Source organism: Lissotriton helveticus, chromosome 2_1, assembly GCF_964261635.1.
Source record: "Lissotriton helveticus chromosome 2_1, aLisHel1.1, whole genome shotgun sequence".
In the NCBI taxonomy this organism is placed as follows: Eukaryota; Metazoa; Chordata; class Amphibia; order Caudata; family Salamandridae; genus Lissotriton; species Lissotriton helveticus.
In genome coordinates this window covers 1,663,520,886-1,663,540,349 of record NC_136059.1, presented here as the reverse complement: position 1 = coordinate 1,663,540,349, position 19,464 = coordinate 1,663,520,886, and positions in this window count along the sequence as shown.

The window sequence follows — 19,464 nt, the reverse complement described above, 5'->3', positions numbered from 1 at the left end:
ACGATCAGGAGATCTTGGCCAGAAGGATGGTTTTCACCTCTTTCTTGAAGAGTGCAGTGGAGGAGATCAGCCTGATTTCAGGAGGGAGCGCATTCCAGATCCTGGGTGCCATTCCTGAGAAGGAGCGCTTGTAGGTTTTCACTTTCCGGAATCTACGAGGTTTCAGGAGTAGATTTTTTGTACTCCTATTGGATCTCGAACCTCCTGATATAGACAGCTTTTGAGCGAGGTAGTTGGGTGCCTTGTGGTGCACGGCCGCGTGTGTCATAACTTCAATTTTTAGATGTATTCTGGCCTCAAAAGGCAGCCATTTTAGAGTCTTTAAGTCTGGGGATATGTGCGAATGCTTTCTAGAGCCAGTAATGAGTCTCGCGGCAGCGTTCAGGGAGGCTCTTAAGGGTGCTGTTGTGGCTAGTGGGAGACCGCTGAGGGCCGCAATTCCGTAGTCTATTCGAGGGATGACTAAAGCTTGTACAGCAGTTTGGAAGTCTTTGGCCGGGAGGAAGGGTTTAATTTTCCTCAGCGTGTTAATTTGAAAATTAGCTGCTTTTGTGGCTTTGCTGACGTGTTGCTGCATGTTGAGCTTGGCGTCGAGTGTGATGCCTAGGGATTTCGCCGAGTCCACGATGGTAGGTTGGACATTGAGTGCTGTTAGGTTGTTGAGCCAGGTTTGGGTGGTGGAGATTTTCGCCGGGGGTGTGATGAGTAGGAACTCAGTTTTCAGAGCATTTAGTTTGAGGTGATTATCGGCCAGCCAAGATTGGGTGTTAATAAGCGTGGAATTCAGATGTTTGATATCTTCCGGGGATTGTAACTTTAGATAGAGTTGTGTGTCATCGGCGTACATATGGAATTGAACATTGGATGCTTGAAGCAAGGTGGCGAGCGGTTCCATAACGAGGTTGAACAGTGTAGGGGAGAGGGTGGATCCTTGTGGGACACCTAGATCTGCAGGCACAGGTGTAGATAGCACATTGTCGATCTTGAACCTCTGAGACCGATTGTGAAGGAAAGACGAAAACCACTTGAGAACAGTTCCCGATAGCCCCATTCTAGTGCTTAGCAGCTCCAGCAAGTTCTCATGTTTGACCGTGTCAAATGCTGACGAGAGGTCAAGAAGGATGAGGAGGCAGGACTCATTGCGATCCAGAATTTGGAGGGCGTCATCAAATATGTGTGTCATAGCTGTTTCCGTGCTATGTTTCGCTCTGAAGCCTGATTGATGAGGGTTGAGGAGGTCAAATTGATCAATGTGTTTTGTTAGTTGGAGTTGGACACATTTCTCCAGCAGTTTGGCCAGGGTGGGGATATTGGTGATGGGCCGATAGTTGTTTAGGTCAGACGGATCAGCTGTAGGTTTCTTGAGTATGGGCGTGACTTGCCCCACCTTAAGGGAGTCTCGAATGTGGCCTTGTTGCAGAGAGCTGTTGATGATCTTGGTCCAGAGAGGGAGGAGCAAGGGGATAAAGTCTTTTACAGCATTAGCAGGTAGAGGGTCTGTGAGGTGATTAGAGGGCTTCAAGGTGCAGAGCAGTTTGTATATTGCTTCTTCTGAATAGGTATCGAAGTACTGCCAGGATGCCTTGTTTTTGGGTTGAGTGTCTGCCATTCTGGTGTGGTTGGGGTATCGGCTTACATCTATGATGAGGTCATTTCTTATGTTGTCAGTCTTTTGTTTAAAGAAAGCAGAGAAGGCTTCACAGTGTGGGGTGTCGTTTGTTGTGCTGTTTGATTGTGTGGGTTGTGCCTTTGTTTGGGTCTTGATTAGCTCGAACAGCTTTCTTGGCCTGTTCTTCGCTTGGTCCAACTGGCGGCTGAAGAAGTCCGACTTTGTGCGCTTTATTTTCCTAAAGTAGGCATTTCTCTTGTTCTTGAGCTTTTTGAGATGCAGCGCTGAAGGGTCCGATCTCCAGGTGCGCTCTGCCATTCGCATATTACGCCTTTCATCATTGAGTCTGTCATCGTACCAGGGGTTAGAGATTTTGGTGGAGACTCTCTTCAGTTGCAGAGGGGCGACTTCATTGACTATTGTATTCATAGAGTCAAGGTAGTGGTCAGTCAGTGATTGAACATCTGAGGCCCCTGAAGGGGGAAGGAGGAGGTTGCCGATGTGGGGAGGTAGGGTAGAGGGGTTGAGATTCTTCAAATCCCTTTTCCATGCTTTGGTTTTGATTGGTTGAGTAGGGTTAGGTTTAACTTTTTCGTTGATAAAGAAGGTGATAATGTGGTGATCTGACCAATCGCAGGGTAGAATCGCCTCCAGTTGAATAGCGTTCTCTTTGGCAATGATGAGATCGAGTATCGCGCCTTTGTCGTGTGTTGGTTTATCGCATAATTGGGTGAGGTCAAGCGCATTGAGGAAAGTTTTGAGACTATTCACCACGGTGTCTTTCTGATCGTTCCAATGGAGATTGAAGTCACCCAGGTAGACTTGAGTGGTCTGCCGACCGGCATTGGAAGTGATCAGGTCCATGAATTGTTGAGTGAATATGAGATTGTCACCAGGCGGGTGATAGATGAGATGTAAAGCACAGACTTGTTTGCCCTCACTGGTGATGTCGAGGCAGAGGAGTTCACAGGAGGAAAGGGAGGGGGAGGTGACTTGAGTAACGGAGAGGTTGCTCCTAAAAATGCATGCAATTCCCCCGCCCGTCTTGCCAGGAGACCTGTCCAGCCTGATGATGTGATAATTGGGGGGGACTAGTATGTCCATAATCGGGGTAGAGGCTTCAGTGAGCCACGTTTCCGTTAGAATGGCTAGGTCCAGATCCCTATCTGAGACGAGATCCGCGATGTCGGAGGAGTGTCTCTGGGCCGATCTGCAGTTTAGTAGGATGCATTTGAGTTTGGGAGAGAGAAGGGTGGTCGAGCTTTCTAGTGTGAGGGGAACTTTTCTGAGGTTGTTAGGGACGGAGCCTCTGTTGTTGAGTGTTGGGGGCCTTAGAGGGTTTGTAAGAATTGTGGGTATGGGGATGTGTGAGTTGGAAAAGTCTTTTACCGGACCTGGGCCATAAGAGCGTAGGAGAGAGCATAGGTCGCGGTCCGACAAGGAGTTGAGAACACGACGGGGGCGGTGGGAATTATTGCGCACGGGGATAGTAGGCCATTGCTGGTGTCGTCGGGGGCGAGGGATAGTAGGCCATTGCTGGTGTCGTCGGGGGCGAGGGTATGCAGGGAGTGTGCGTCGTTTGTAGGGTAGTGGGATGGTGGGAGGTAGACTGGGCTGTGAGGAGAGAAGGTCTTTGATTGCGTGGATGTCTTTTTTGATTTGTAAGATTTCCTCTTTGACTTGTTGGAGGGTGGATAAAGTCAAGTCAGGAGGGTCATTGGGGAAGGTGTTGGTGGAGAGAGCCGTTGGTGAGTGGTTGAGTAGTGAGCTGGTGAGCAGGCAGGGTATCGGGGGGGGTATACTAGTGTTGTTGAGGGGTTCCGCGGAGCTAATGAGTGGGATGGGATTCAAGGAGTGGACGTGTTTGTGGGCGAGGGGTGTGGGTGATGTAGGTGAGACAGGCGGTGGGTGGGAAGCATAGGTAGTGACTTCAGTGGGAGACGGTGCCGGTGAGTAGAATAGTGAGTGAAGGCTGAGGACAGTGGGGGAGACAGGAGGGTAGTGAGGGCTGAGAATAGGAGGTGGGAGAGAGGGGGATGCTAGGGTAAGGGAGGAGGTATGTTCTGTATCTTTTGTTGGGAGGGAGATAGAGTTGTGAGTGGGAGTGGGGAGGGAGCAGGGAAGGGAGAGGTGTCTGCCGTGGGGGGACTAAACAAATATATACAATTGTGCTCTCGCTACTACAAAAAAGTATCACAAACAGTACATTGACTGATGAGTATTTAAGGAGACAGAAGCAGATTCTTTGGTGTGTTCTTGATACAGCAAGAAGATGGTTTATTCTCTCCAGACTCAAGAAATGTTATGCAAAGCCGACACGTGTTTCGTCGTGTACAGTTGAGTCAACACGACTCTTCAGGGCTGACTCCTGGTGTATCAGGAGGTAGCCGGGAGGGGATCCGTCTTATATTGGGCTTGCTAGAGACGGGTGCGTCTCTAAAGAGGCGGTGCGCTAAGTTTTGGTATCCCTCCTCCTATGGTTCCCGGTCGCCGTCTCTCTGCCGTGGGGGGGATGGGGGGGATGGGTGGATAAACTCCGAGTGATGGTGTGTGCAGATGTAGGCGTGTTGTGGGCGGGAGTTGTTGTGTCAGGTGTGAGAGACTCGTGGGTGGGAGTGGGAAGGGAGATGGGGAGGGAGAGGTGTCTGTCGTGGGGGGGATTGGAGGGGGGGGTGGATAAACTTTGGGCGGTGGCTTGTTCAGATGATGGTGTGTTGTGGGTGGGGGATGTTCTGTCCGGGGGGGGAGGGATGGAGGGGATATGGGTGGGGATAAGAAGAGTAGAGGGGCTGCTAGTATGTGCGGTGGGGTTATTTGTGACTGTTCTTGGGGAGTGGGGGGCGTTAACAACAGGTGGGCCATTTACTGGGGTGCTAGGGGTAGAAGTGTAGTAGGTGGTGGCTGCGACGTCAGGGGTGATAGTGCCCGCGGAGTTCTGAGTGGGGGTCCGCAGCTTGGAGAGGTGCTCTTTGAACTTGGGGAACAGGTTGTCTAGTAATTCCAGGTTCTTGTCCGTGGATTGGATTAGGACAATCCCGTTATTGTAGATGGTAATGGTAGACCTGCCAGGGAAGAGGTGGGAAGGTGTGATGGTGAGACTTAGGCCATGAGTTGTTTTCCTGGTGGTGGAGACTGTGAGTAGGGATAGGAAAGTTTTCCTCCATTGGGCTCTGCGTGAGGTGTGGAAGATGATATCAGTATTCAGGGCTCCATTGCCCAGTGAGAAGTAAGTGTCAGCAAAGGGTGTTTCTGGGTGTGACCTCAAGAAGTTGTGTTTAAAACGTTTAGTGGCATTTTTGGAGAGAGGAGTGGAGGGGTAGTTAATTCTAAAAGTGTTCTTGCCGTTGAGCTCCATTTTATAGAGGCTGTGGTGTTAGGGGTAAGAAATAGGCCGATAGTACAAACTGTCAGCCGCTAGTTACAGGGCCAAGGAAGACACTAGTGAGTGTCACTAGTGATAGCCTATAATATAAATAATATACTGGAATAAAATAGAATACCTATGCAGGCAGTAAAATACCTGAATCGAAAGTGACAGTAGTGTGTAGTCAAAAATATGTGAGGTACATGTGCCAGTAACAAAAAACAATTACAAACAGCAGTCAAATGCAGAAAAAAAAGTATTCACATTCAGTGCATTACAAATGTTCAAAATAAAGCTAGGAGTGTAAGTGTAAGAACCAAATAAATGAGGTAGCGAACAGTGAATGATAGGGATAAAGGTGAGATAGGTGCAGGTGCAGCATGAGGTAGCGTTTGGTGCCGAACCGGTGAGGGAAAAGTGAAATGGGTGCAGTTTACTCAGAGTGTATAGAGTACTAGTAGAGGTATAAAACTGCAATATAGAGCAGTCACTTAATCGCACGAAGATACATATACAATACAAATACAAATACTAGTATAATACTAACAGAGTATGGGTGCAGACAGAGGCTGCTTGAGTCATAAATGACACTAGTGAGCATCCAAAAGAAATATGAGGTAGCGATCGGTGCAATACCTGTGAGGAGAAAGTGACATAGGTGCAGGGTACAAAAATTCTACAAAGTACAGGTAGGAGTATAATACTGCGATAAGAGGCAGATACTTAATCACACATGTATGAGGTAATAGTCGGAAGATAAAGTGACATGGGTACAGGGTACAAAAATTCTACAAAGTACAGGTAGGAGTACAGTATTGCAATAAGAGGCAGATACTTAATCACACATATCACACATATATGAGGTAGTAATCGGTTGTATAAAATACCATTAAATATATGATACTGCAATAAAAGGTAGACACTAAGTCACAGGATAATTAGACGCGGCGCTCTGTACAGTCTGTGATGGGTATGAATGGCCTGTTCTTAGGTTATGTACAACTGGTGGGAAAGACTAGTCCATGATGGCCGCCAGAGCGAGGGAGAGACTGGACCAAGATGGCCACCAAATAGGGGAGATCGAGATGGTAGTCCTCTTTTGTTGTTGTTCCTTTTAGAGCAGGGGAGGGTGGTTTCATTTCCTGTATGAGCCAGCCCAATTCCTAGCTTACTGGGAGGGAGTCTTATCTCTCTTTTGCAGATTCCTGACCGCTTAGGTAATAGGCCTCATGGTCAGTTGTTAGGCTGGAGGCTGGAGGGCGATTTATGGCTCCAGTTTATGGCCCCCAGTCATATTGACCAATGATGAGTGAGGAGACTGCAAAGCCCGCGAAAATGTAAAGCTTACAGTGCATTCCGGGCATAAAATGAAAGATCAGCCTGAAAGTTTGAATTAACAGCTTTGCTTGTAAAGTTCCGGGCAGAAAGTGAGAAAAACTGTGAAATAGCTTAGCTTAATTACCTTCTGGTCGTCAAGCTGCCCAAGGCTGTAAGAAGTCCTTTACAAGTCAGGCACCTCCAGCGTAGAGCTGCGCGGTGGGCACCCAAACACGTAAGCAGGGCACACCGGAGACGCTCTAGAAGTCGATTGCGCCGTTTTTAATGATGATCAACCGGGAGTGGGGGAAGGGCGGCATCCAGCTATCATCGTGCTGGGTCGGGCCGCTTCAAATCCCTTCCGCTTGCCCCCCTCTCCGCCCGTTTCAGTGGTGTATATTGTGGTGGGGTGAAGGGGGCATGAACTCACCGTTGCAGCAGTGGTGTCCCCTCTCCGTGAGCCCCCCTGTGTGCGAAGGATCCAGCCCCCGGGCCGAGGCTACAAACAGCCCAGATAGCCGGGACCCACCGATCCAGGCATGCCAAGACAGGCACACCGACCGACCAGCCCCGCCACCCCGGCCCCCGGTAGACAGACCTCTCTGCCACGAAACAGCGCGGGTCCCCGGGTAGGGCGGGGGACAGAAGCGTGCAGCGACGAGGGCTGGCCAGCTCCCCACCCGCGCCTGCAAAGGGCTTCGCAGTCCGTCAGGCAGGAGCCTCCCGGGCGTCTCAAGCGTCCACAGCACTGATCCGAGTCTAGGTGCAGGACCCCTCCAGTAGGCGCGTGTGGCGGAGACCCCAGGCTGGTCGGGCAGCTCCGGTGGCAGGGAGCAGCCCAACTGCAGGCGGGGAATGCAGGCAGCCAGTGACAGGCGGTGGCGAACGCAGGCAGGCAGATCCTCTCCCCAACCATGCGGGAGTTGGGCTCCGTTGGTAGGAGCTTCCCGACTTCAGCAGCAGTGATCCGGGCTCAGGTACCTGCCCCTCTAGTCCGGAGAAGGCTCGTTGCGGACTCCGGTGGCAGGGGTCAGTTAATCCATAGCACTTCAGGCGTCTGTCATGAATCCTGGACCAAGTCCACTTCACCAAGATGTCCCGTAGGCAATCACTGATTCCGCTCGCTCCACCACATCCAAGCCGGGCTCTAGGCAGCAGACATCCTTATCGTCAGCGGGGGGGAAGGCGGGAGCGGCTCGGTCCTCTCCAGCGAGTCTCTGCTTCCAGGCAAGTCGGGGATCAGCAGCAGTTTTCCGGTGCAGATATCTCAGCAGGCAGGTAAGCAATCCAGTTACTTATTCCAGTTACTTGATCCAGTTACTTTTGTGTAGCTTTGCACGATGCCGCTCTGCGCTATCGGGGATAGTACCAGAGAATGGGATCCCCAGCACAGGAGCTCTTACCGAGAGCTCCTACTCGGCGGCCATCTTGCTATCACTCATATGCGGTGACAATCCATAAATCGCAAGGTTTAAGTGTAGACAGTGCATTGGTGAATATTGGCAGTTCTGTGTTCAAGGAGGGTATGGCATATGTGGCATTGTCACGAGTTAGAACTTTATCGGGATTGTACTTGATTGAGTGTGATGTCACAAACATTTGTGCGGATCTAGATTGTGTTAAGGAATACAATAGGTTAAGAAGAGAGTATGCGCCACATTTGCCTCAATATCCTTTGTTTGAGAAACGTGTGGTAGGCCGGAAACGAAGAAATGTGACCAATACTAGGGAGGTTGTAGCAAAAAGACGAAAAGTCGATGAACCTGAAATTATAAGCAGAAACAAAAAGGATTCTGTTGAAGATGTTGTTGGTTTTCAATTTGAAAACAGTTCTGGTGTCAACTGCTATGCTAATGTAGTGGTTAATGTTTTGTTTTCTCTAGAAAATGTAAAAGAAGAGATTGTGGTCAATTCTGATCAAAGATTTTGCAGTTTGTTAAATTCTGTCTTAGAAAAATGTAGCACTGATAGAACAAACATAGAAAGTGTGTCTGAAATTCGAAATCTGTTAGACAGATGTTCAGGCCAAACACAATTCTCTCAAAATATTCAGCAAGATTGTCAGGAGTTTTTAATGTATATCCTTGATGTATTGCATGCTGAAGGTGTAGATGTAGATCAGCTGTTTGGGCTTTCTTATCAATGGCAGCATGACTGCGAGAACTGTATGGTATCAAGTACTACTAGTGTAGACTCAGAAAGATTTATATATTTAACTTTGCCAGACAGTAAATCAGTCTCCTTTAATAAGCTAGTAAAAGCAGCTGATCACAACATGGAGTGTAGCCAATGTAAATCTGAAATGATGTCCACATTATTTATACAAACATATGGCCAGTATGTCATTTTAATGTTCCAACGATGTAGGCCTGATGGAACAAAATTGACAACTTTAATACAAAATTTTGTGGCTTCGCAGTTGTCAATATCAGGAAGGACTTTTGTAACTGCAGCAATTATATATCATGACGGTCCTTCAATAACATCAGGACATTACACAGCTTATTTAAAGTCTAGAAATGGCTGGTCATTCTGCAATGATTCTGTTTTAATTTTCAAAAAAAAATTGCCGTATGACCTTAAAAACTCTTACCTGGTGTTTTTAAAACCAAAATTTAAGGGAAATAATCTCGGGATGTGCTCTGAGGAATTTCAAGAAGTTCTAATGGCTCCTACACGATTTGGCCTTGAGGATAAGTGTAGTTCAGAGACATAACTTCTAACCATAAGACTGGACGTCATGGAGAAATAAGTGCACTTTGAATGAGTTCAGAAAAACTATTTCTTTTTATAAGCTAATTGAAGCAGCCAATCAAAACATAGAGTAGAGGGAATGTAAGTCTGCAATGCTGTCTACTGTTTTACATTGCTTTGTGATTAAAAGTGATGTAGAGAATTAAATAATTGTAGTAGTCATAGAGGTAGTGTAAGTCTGCTTCATAGTAAGCAGTATCAGTGTCATAGGAAATGTAGAACATGACTGAGGAAGAAGGGGAAGATATTACTAGTCCAGGATTGTGAAAATGATCTTCAACATTTTAATTCTGAAAGTTGCGGAAATGCCAAATGACGGGATTGGCTTACAAGAAATCCAAGAGTTATAAATGGCTCTGACAAGATTTGGCCTTGTGGAAACTTGTGGTAGAGAGCAAGAAGTCATTTATTGTATGTAACATGTTTTTCAAAACGATGGAGGTTTTCTTTCAGAAAGTGGCGGGCTGAAAGTAATAACAGCACAACAGAGTGTAAGCTGTTCATAGGACATCCTTTGACGTCATGGAAAGTAAGTTAACTTTAAGGAGTTCTGAATTCTGATTTGTTATGTTGTATGGGTTTTTTAAACACAATCATTTTGATTGTGTTTTTTTTCCCCGCTGTTATATGATGAATACCTTCAAGTCACTGTTTTTAGTGAAATTTGATACATTCTGAGAACAGCAAAAATAAACCATTTAACATGTATAATTAATTCTGTACTGTTTCCATTTATGATGTACATTTAGAACTGTGTAGGAGGGATGGAGAAGGAGAGGCTTCTGTAAGTGTCAAAGTTCTTGCATACAGTGCTCATATTCTACGTAGTCTTTCATATGATAGACTACATTTCCACAATGAGATACCTAAGCAAAGGAAACACAGGTCATATGATTGTGGAATGAGCAAAAAAATGTCCATGTTTTTCAATTATATTACCTGTGTTTCCTAACATTACACACCACATTGTGTAGATGAGGTTTAGGCCTGTTCCTGGAGACAGAGGAGGTCTGACATTTGTTCAAGAGTGCAGTGGACATTAATCACTTTGTTGGTAGGCCTCCACATGTATTATGTCCTCTGTTCTCTTCAAACAACTCGAAATTTCATTTGGAACCCTGAGTAGGTCTCACCTCAAACAAACCTCTGGATAGGACACATCTTATTGGCATCCTGAAGCAATCATTTAAAATGTTATTGTCTTGCGACACTTTTCTGAGACAACAGCAGTGCAAAAGATGCACCATGTTTTAAGATAGGCCTCACTTCATCTGCATCAAGATACTGTTAGTTTAAAATGTATATCTTTAGGACTGTGTAGGGGGCCTGGAGAAGCAGAAGCTTCTGTCAGTGTCAAAGTTGTTGAAAAACAGTTTGTCCTTCAATCTTTCCCCTTGTCTTTTGTAATTTTTAAATACATGTTTTAATATTTTTCAAATGTCTGTTCTCTCTTTCACAGATTGAAAGTATAAAAACAAAAAGTGAGTAATTTAACGACAATTATAAGGTAAATGTTTTGTATTCTTTTCGTTACATATCTATCACATTCACCTACTATTAGTTCCACAGCTTTATTTCTTTAACCCTCAGTTTCCTGTCTTTGCTACTTTCCTCATTCTTTTCTCTTTTACCTACTTACTCAACTCCTTCCACTCCTTTTCTCAGTCCCTCTCTTCTCATAGTTCCTCACTCTTGTTCACTCACTCCGTCTCTATTACTCTTAGTGTCTTTGACTGATCACTTTTTCACTACTTGTTCATAATGCTTTCTCTGTGTAGTTGAAGCACACTAAGGGGCATATTATGAACACAGCCAATACAATTATTGCTGTTTTTATTGGCAGAAAACTGGTGCAAAAGTGGTTTTAGCGGCAGTTTTCTGCCGCAAAAGCGGCTTTGGTGACATATTTCTGCTGATAAAAGCTGCAAAACTTTTATTGCCTATGTTGATGATATGGCTCTATGTTATTTACATTTCTTTGCTGTTTCAATTAATCTTTTTCTGTTATTTTTTGTTTTCTGTTTTCTATTTTTTCTCTCTGTTATTCCCCATGTTTTAATCTTATTTTGAACATTCACTCACATTCTCCAAGAAACTCTTCTTTGTTATTGTTCTACTCTCCTTTTTTTCTTTCACTTCCTTATCTATTTTGTTTTCCACAATTATACCCTCTTCCGTCTTTTCTTCGGTAAATATATCTATTAAACAGTATCTCTGGTTTACTCCCTATAGCTGTCTTTCTTTTAACATCACTCTCTGTTTACTTTCCTTATACTTACTCTTCTTTTTTATTTTTTTTTATTTTTTTGGTTCGCTCCCGGTTCGCGAACCAGGAAGCACACTGGGAGCGAACTAAAAGAAATAGAGCTTGCTAGAGTGCTAAACATTCTAGCAATTTTTTTTTAAAGGGGAGGTAGTTCTGAAAAGAACTTTTTTTTTAATGTTTTTGTTGTTTTATATATTTTTTTTTTTTTGAACATTTTATTTTTTTTTTGTATTTTTTGAACAATTTTATATTTTTTTTGGTTTTTTTGGGGGGGGAAACAACAAAAAACAGGCATTGAAAAGGGCTCAACAGGAGCAAAAAAAAAATTACTGTGTGGGGCGGTTAGGGCAATTATGATTGTTGTAAGCTAGGTTTATTGAATTGATACTCATGTTGCCACATGATATCAATGCACCACAGTGCAGACAAGTAAACTTCATATGCCCAAAATTATCCTGGATGTTTGGCACGGTTTCCCGTGCCTCTGCTGCTGTCAAAGAAATCAACGAAGTTGACCTGGCCACAGGAGTTGCTGTTGGGTTCTGTTCCATGTCTCGTATTTCCGCCCGGCTGTAATTGAGTGGATGCCACCTGCTCATGTGCCTATGCATAGTATAGTTCCCATAACTATAATTTTTATCAGTCCCTCTTGATAATTTTTCTTTGCAAATGAGGCAGGTGACATACCTCGCATTCACTTTCTTCTGGCTTGGAGGCATTGAAAAAAACTGCCAAATGAAACTGGCTTTCCTATGGGAAACCCGGGGCACCTCTTCCAAGAACTGTGGTCCTTCTCTCTCCTCTTCCTCTATTTCTTCCTCTTCCTCCTCTGTGTTGGTGATGACCTGGGGAGGTGGTCCTCTCTTCCCATGAGGAGGTGGTGGTGGTGGTGGGGGTCCACCAGCTGAAGCTACCATTGAAGCCATTGCTCTAGTATGAAATAAGGTCTTCCTCTCACAAAGATGAAAGTCAGAGTGAGGAAAGAAGGAGGGGTTTTCATCATTTGGGAAAAACAATAGTTCTAAACCAATGAAAAGTGTTATTTTTAGGTCACCTGACCTAGCCTTACATGATTATGAAACCACAAGTTAAATGAACCAATGAAAAGTTTTATTAACAAGTCACATGACCTCTCACGCTTATGTTACGCGCTGCGGAACATGCCCTGGATCGCTTCCGGGTCGCTGCGCTTCGCGCCTCGGTTCGCGTACCAGAGCACTTCCGGGTGCGCTAACGCAGCGCGTCATAAGACGCATTACGCGACAACGTGATACGTCGCGCTTCCGCGACGCGTCACGATGTTGATTTCTAACGCGGCAGTTGCGCTAACGGAACGTTTACCGGTTCGCGGACTGGGTCGCGGCATCAAGATGAGCTAACGGGAAGCTTCCCGGTTCGCGAACCGGGAGCGAAACAAAAAAAATATTTAAAAAAAAATTATTAATAAACATATAAAATATATTTTTGGATTTAAAGAAGAATACATTTTACAGCTATAGATATTAGCTTTTAAAAAACCAATGAAATTCACTGAAAAAACCATAGGTTATAGACCATATATAGTTAGGAATTAGCATTTACAAAACCTTGAAAATTCACTGAAAAAACCATAGGTTATAGACCATATATAGTTAGGAATTAGCATTTAAAAAACCTTATTTTACTCACACAAAACCATTGAAATTCCATATATAGTTAGCTGTACTAACTATATATCGCGCACCCGCAATCCACTGCTGATCATGTCACATATTACATCATTCATGACATGGTCAGTGACATCACTGATGACATCACTGATGACATCTCAAATGACATCACTGATGACATCACTGATGACATCTCAAATGACATCACTGATGACATCACTGATGACATCTCAAATGACATCACTGATGACATCACTGATGACAACATCCAGTGACTGTATTTTTCTGTAAAGTTAAAATATGTCTTGAGTGGATGTATAAGTGTCTGTATGAAGGATTTAGTAGGGGCATGACTGTATGAGTGACTGATTAAATGTGTCTCACTGAGTGCATGGGTTAGTGACTAAACTGTCTTAATTTGTGCATCATTATGTCTGTTGTTCTGTAAACTGCTGCATGTGTTGATCAGTAGCTATATGATTAACTATATGGGTTATTGATTGGTTGCCCAAGCATTTGTATGGGAGACTGAGTGTGTGTGTGGGTGGCTGGGAGGTGTATGACTCTCTGCATAGATGTGTGAGCAGTTGATTGACTAGATGTATGGGTTCAAAAGTGCATGTGGAAACAGCTGTATGGGCAGTTGACTGTGTGCATGAGTGTATTGGTGAGTGAATGGATATCTCAGTGCTACATGTTAAAGTAAGTACATATGTAAAATACAGTACATGTGAGAGTTGACATATATAAATAACTGTGCATAAGAGCCAGTGAATGTGTGAGTGGCTGTATGGATCATTGTGAACTTGTATCCAGGATTGTATAAGTGAGTAAATATGTTTTAGTATATGTTTGAATAAGTAAGGTGTGTATAACTGTATAGTTGAGGAAATGGAGGTGTGATTGATTCTTTGTATGACTGACTAAGTGTCTGAGTAACTCCATGGATGAGTGACAGTCTATGAGTGTCTGTTTACACTGATTGTATCTAAGGTTATATTAGAGTCTGAAGAGGTTCATCGTATTATCACATGAATGATGTCATCAGTGATGTGATCAGTAATGTCAAATGAGATGTCATCAGTGATGTCATCAGTGATGTCATTTGAGATGTCATCAGTGATGTCATTTGAGATGTCATCAGTGATGTCATCAGTGATGTCATTTGAGATGTCATCAGTGATGTCATCAGTGATGTCATTTGAGATGTCATCAGTGATGTCATCAGTGATGTCACTGACCATGTCATGAATGATGTAATATGTGACATGATCAGCAGTGGATTGCGGGTGCGCGATATATAGTTAGTACAACTAACTATATATGGAATTTCAATGGTTTTGTGTGAGTAAAATAAGGTTTTTTAAATGCTAATTCCTAACTATATATGGTCTATAACCTATGGTTTTTTCAGTGAATATATATATATGGTCCAGTTGAAGGCAGGAGCCGAAACGCGTAGACCGTCCTTTTTTGTTGCACGTTATGTTTGCACTGGTGTGTAAATAATAAAACGCTAAAAAACTACTGCTGCTGTGCCGTGTTCTTTGATCCGTAAGAAGTGGAGAGAAGAAGCTGTGGCAATATATATATATATATTCACACATTAAATGGCAGAATCTCTATGTTGGCTAAAAAAGCTTCCCCAACGGTGTCAGGCCCCTGTCCTTCACTGCCCTCGGTAGATGCTGAAAGAGACAGAGACATAGGTTCAGTATAGTGCCATACTCATAAACATTATATGCAATACAAACTCAAATCCTTTGACTGAAACTCCCACGTGTAACTACTCCATGTACTTTCAGCATATGCTAAATTTATATAATCACAAGCTGATGCATGGAAACATGCTTAGTTGATAGTCATGCTGTATGTTGCGTTGATGCCAAATAGCTGTGCATGTACCTACATTTATACATCACATGCAATTGTCTGTAGGCACACCTCTGTGCCTGTAGGTAAGATAGCTACACATCCAAACATGTTCTCTCAGTCACATTTGAAGTACATTTAATTTCATATCCATTTGCAAGTGATATTACCTCCTGGAATCCACTATGTTGGGCACTGAAGCAAAACTACAGTTGCACATTGGTGTCAGCTGTGTAGACATTTTACAGTGTATTTGATGTGCACAGCACACATCTCTAAATGCACACTAACAAGATGCTCACTGCTGTTCACTACCAATTGATGGCTCTGACACTCACACTGCAGGATATGTCACAAGGACACTTTCATTTCATCAACTTTTATTCGATTATAGGTATGTATAATCATAAAAAGTACATTTTTCCAAAAAGAAGAAATTTTTAAACATAAATCAGAGATTAAAATCATTAAACAGAGGGTCACAAAACTTGAAATCACTGTGAAGAAAAGAATTTGCGAAATGGTGATACTGTTTCTGCGGAAAATGGAAGAATACAGGGTTAGGTAGAGATTTTGCGACGGGTTGATATTACTGTTTTAAGAAAAATTGCTATCAGTTTTGCTTCATGCGGGGATTTCGGGGATTGTAAGTGGGAAAGTGCTAGATATGATTGTCTTATTCCGCTCAATCGGAGAATAGGAAGAATCCATGTTTTTCTTGCTAGTCTGTAGTATTTGCAAAAAAGAACGACATGGATCGTAGATTGTACAGAAACTCCATCACAAGGACAGCTCATCAAATTTCGGGACCAGTTTTTTGTTTCCGGAAATGAGACCAAACGATGAAAGAGGTCAAACCGGAATCTTGTGATTAAAAATTTTTCATGGTTCGACAAAAAGTATGTCAGGTAGGGCTGAATGAGTTTCCCTGTCTGCAATATGCAAATTTTTTCGTTTTGTGTTTTGGTAATCTCGGCTTGATTGCGGAGTTCCCTTAGATGGCCCATACATATTTGCTTCAGCTGTCTCTTCGAGATGTCTTCGATAGAGGGTGGTTCGAGAAAGTAGTGCTCACAGTCAATGTCTACAAAGAATTTGTGGATGTAGGTAAGCCACGGAATTTTCCGCCAGTGCACTAGGCCAAGACAGTCTGTGATGAGGGAACGGGTAATATGACTTTCGGGGTTGCACCATATACGCTGCCACAGAAGGATAGGCTGGCATCGTATGGTGTCAATAATGTACTCCATGCCAAGCTCCCGGTGTGAAGCTGAGGTCGGGGAACTTTGGGGAAGGGCTAGGATGTACTTGATGAAGGCGTTTTCAGTGACCTGGAGTTGGTCAATACATCCATAGCCCCAGATACCTGCTCCGTAAGTAGCCACGCTGTGGCATTTCGCATAGTATATGGTTAACAGTTCCGCTGGAGCTGGTTTGCCTAGTTTCCTTGAAAAGGTAATTAGTGCTGATGTAGCACGGCGGAAATTAAGATTTCTGGCTTCCACTGCCTTACGCCAAGTCATTGTGTCATCCACTAGGATGCCCAGGTATGGGTACACCGATGTTTTTTCTAGTGTGCTGTTGTTAATGAGTATGGGCTTGGAGACTCTTTGCCTTGGGCCGATGTTCATTGTAAAAGTTTTTTTAATGTTAACTTTAAGGCCTAGAGAGTCCATGAAGGTCACATATTTGTTAAGTTGCCGTTGGAGTTGATTCGGGGTCCGTGCCAGAATGACCGAGTCGTCGGCATACAGGAGAATGGGTATCGGGCGGTGATCTATCTGTGGGAGGTCCTGGCTCCCTTCCAGCATAGCCTGTTCAAGCCCATTTGTGTATAGGTTGAACAGGAAGGGAGCCAGTACGCATCCCTGTCTTACTCCTCTTGAGATTTTAAAGGGTCGTGATAGTTCACCGCCAGTGCCAAATCGAACTCGGCCTTCTGCGTTGGTGTATAACTCTCTTAGGAAGGCTAATATGGGTGGGTCCACTCCGAGATGTTCTAGGATCTGCCATAGCTTTGCATGCTGTACGCAGTCGAACGCCGCGCTTAGGTCTACATAGACCAGGAAGATGTTGCCTCCTTTAGCGCGCGCGTACTTTCCGGCCAAGAGGACAAGATTTAGGACCTGTTCGACCGTTCCGAGCCCCTTCTGGAAGCCATATTGCAGGTCAGTGATGATGTTGTTCTCCCGGGCCCAAGATTGTAGTCGGTCCAGGAGTATTCGACCTGCAATCTTGCCCAGGGAGTCCAGAAGGGAGATCGGCCTGTAGCACGCTGGGTCGTTACGGTCCCCTTTTTTGAAGATGGGCAAAAGTGTCGATGTTGACCATGAAGGGAAGAGACCGATTGAGACGACTGCGGCCATGACACATGTAATTATTTTCGACCAATAGTCGACGTCGTGTAAGAACAAGTCCATAGGGACCCCGTCTGGGCCGGGGGCCTTGCCTGTTTTTGAGGCCTTGATTGCCTTTCTAACCTCATTTAGAGTAAAGCGTAGGTTGATTGGATAGGTGTTGCTCATTGCCCGTTCAGGTTCCTGTATTTGGATTGTTGGTGTGACATCCGATGATGTTCCGAAGATTTTTGAAAAGTGGGAGACCCAGTCATCCTCAGTTATTGCCACATCGAGATGGTCAGGGTCGCTGATGTTGGCCAGGAGAGGTGATCTTATGGTCTGCCAGAAAACAATGCTGTCTTTCCTTAATGCGCTATCATGTAGTCGAAGCCATAGATCTTGCTTTATCTGCTTTTTACGATTTTTCCGGGCAGTGTTGTAGGTTTTCCTTAACTGGGAAATTTTTTGAGGGTCTCTCGGTTGCTGTCGTAGGGTTTCTTTGAGAGACGTAAGGGCCTTCCGGCATGCGGTATCGAACCATCTCGTGATAGGGAGTTTTCGCTTGTTTTTTGGATTAATGAAAAGCTCGTCCCTTATTACTTCCTGGATGTTTTGGAAAGAGGTGACTATTAATTCTGGGGGTGCCTCGGGGGACAGACAGTTGGTTAGCCAGAGGTGTGTTTTTTCAAAAACCCTCTGTGTCAGCTCCTCCGGATCGATCTTTGTCCATTTAATTGCACACCCGTTCAGCTTCTTCATGGCAAGCGATTGTTGGTCTAGGGAACTAGCTTTTGGAGAGGATATCCCAGCTTGCTTCATGTTGATTTCCACACTGAGTGGATAGTGGTCGCTGATTGGGTTGGACCCAATTTTATAATCACTTAGTTGCCCTTTATAAGAATTTGAGGCTAAAATGTAGTCGATGGTTGACAGGCAGCCTCGCCCATGAAAGGTGGGTAAAAAGGCCTGCTCCGGATTGACTAGTTCGTTGACAAAGTCAAGGTCTAGGGTGAAGAGAATTTCATTTAGTTTATTGCCCCCTAACGTGTGCACAAAGTGAGGGATGGGGTTTCCAAGTTCATTCTGTAGCCCACAGTTCCCATTTTTGTGCTTTGGGCACAGCGTAAGATTAAAATCGCCACCCCAGATGAGATAGATTGTGGATTTATTGTTTGTTTTTTGAAATGAGAGTAAGTATACGACTATTTCATCTAGGTGTGAGCAGCATTCCACGTTGCCTGAGTTATTATAGTAATTTATGTATATGTGTAGATCTCCTTTCGTTATTGTTGTTAACTGTGTGATTTGTATGATTTGAAAGAACGGTGTTTCCTTTAACAGTTTCACAGTAAGTGGAAGGGTATTTGAAATGAAGGTCGTAAGCCCGCCTTTTGGTCTGCCCATAGTACTAGGTACTGCTTGAGTAAAAAATGTTTTATAGCCCACTAAATGAAGTGGAGTTGTACACCAGGTCTCTTGTAGGCACAGAATTTGATGGTTTTTTGCTGTGTCAAGCCATGAGGAAGAGGTTATTTTTGTAATTAGGCCTGCAACATTCCAATAAGCGATGGTCAAAGTCAGGGTTGAGAATTCCGTAACGGTGTGTGGTGGTTTTATCGGGTTCTTATTAAAGGCTACGGGTTGCTGAGGACACAATCCCGAATTGGTGTCAGCTTCCGTTAAGGGGATAATAGTTGGAGCCTTGTTTGGAACGTTAGGTAATCCCTGACGGATATATGGAGGTTTTCCAGTTTTGGTGAAAGAAATATTGTATTGTTCCTGCAATGTGATTTCGTGACTCGCTTGTGGTGACTCTGGGAATATTAGATACTGGTTAACGTTCAGTGATTGCAATGTAATATCGGTTTTAGGATGTCTTGATGTGTCCTTGAATGGTCAATCAACCATTTCGAGACAATCAAAACGGTTTTGAGTTGAGAGGCCCTGCCATCCTTCATAGGTTTGAAAGGGTCTTTCTTGCCAGTAGGGCCTCTGGCGTTCTCTGGGCCTTTCTCTCGGTCCACCCCTACCTACATAGTCATATGTGTATTCCGTCTGTTTCCATGGCACTTGGTACCATGGCTCCTGGTTCCATGGTTCTTTGGGGAGCTGGTGCCATGACCAGGGTAGAGGGTTACGTTGATGTTTTGCTGGCGGATAGAAAAAGGAGAGATGACGGGCGTCAATCCCCCCTTTTTTATCAAGCTGAGGCCAGGCACAGATGTAATCCACTGTTGAGGGATCTCTGCATGTTACAATGATGCAGTCTCCGCAGATTGTCTTTGTCGTTTTGC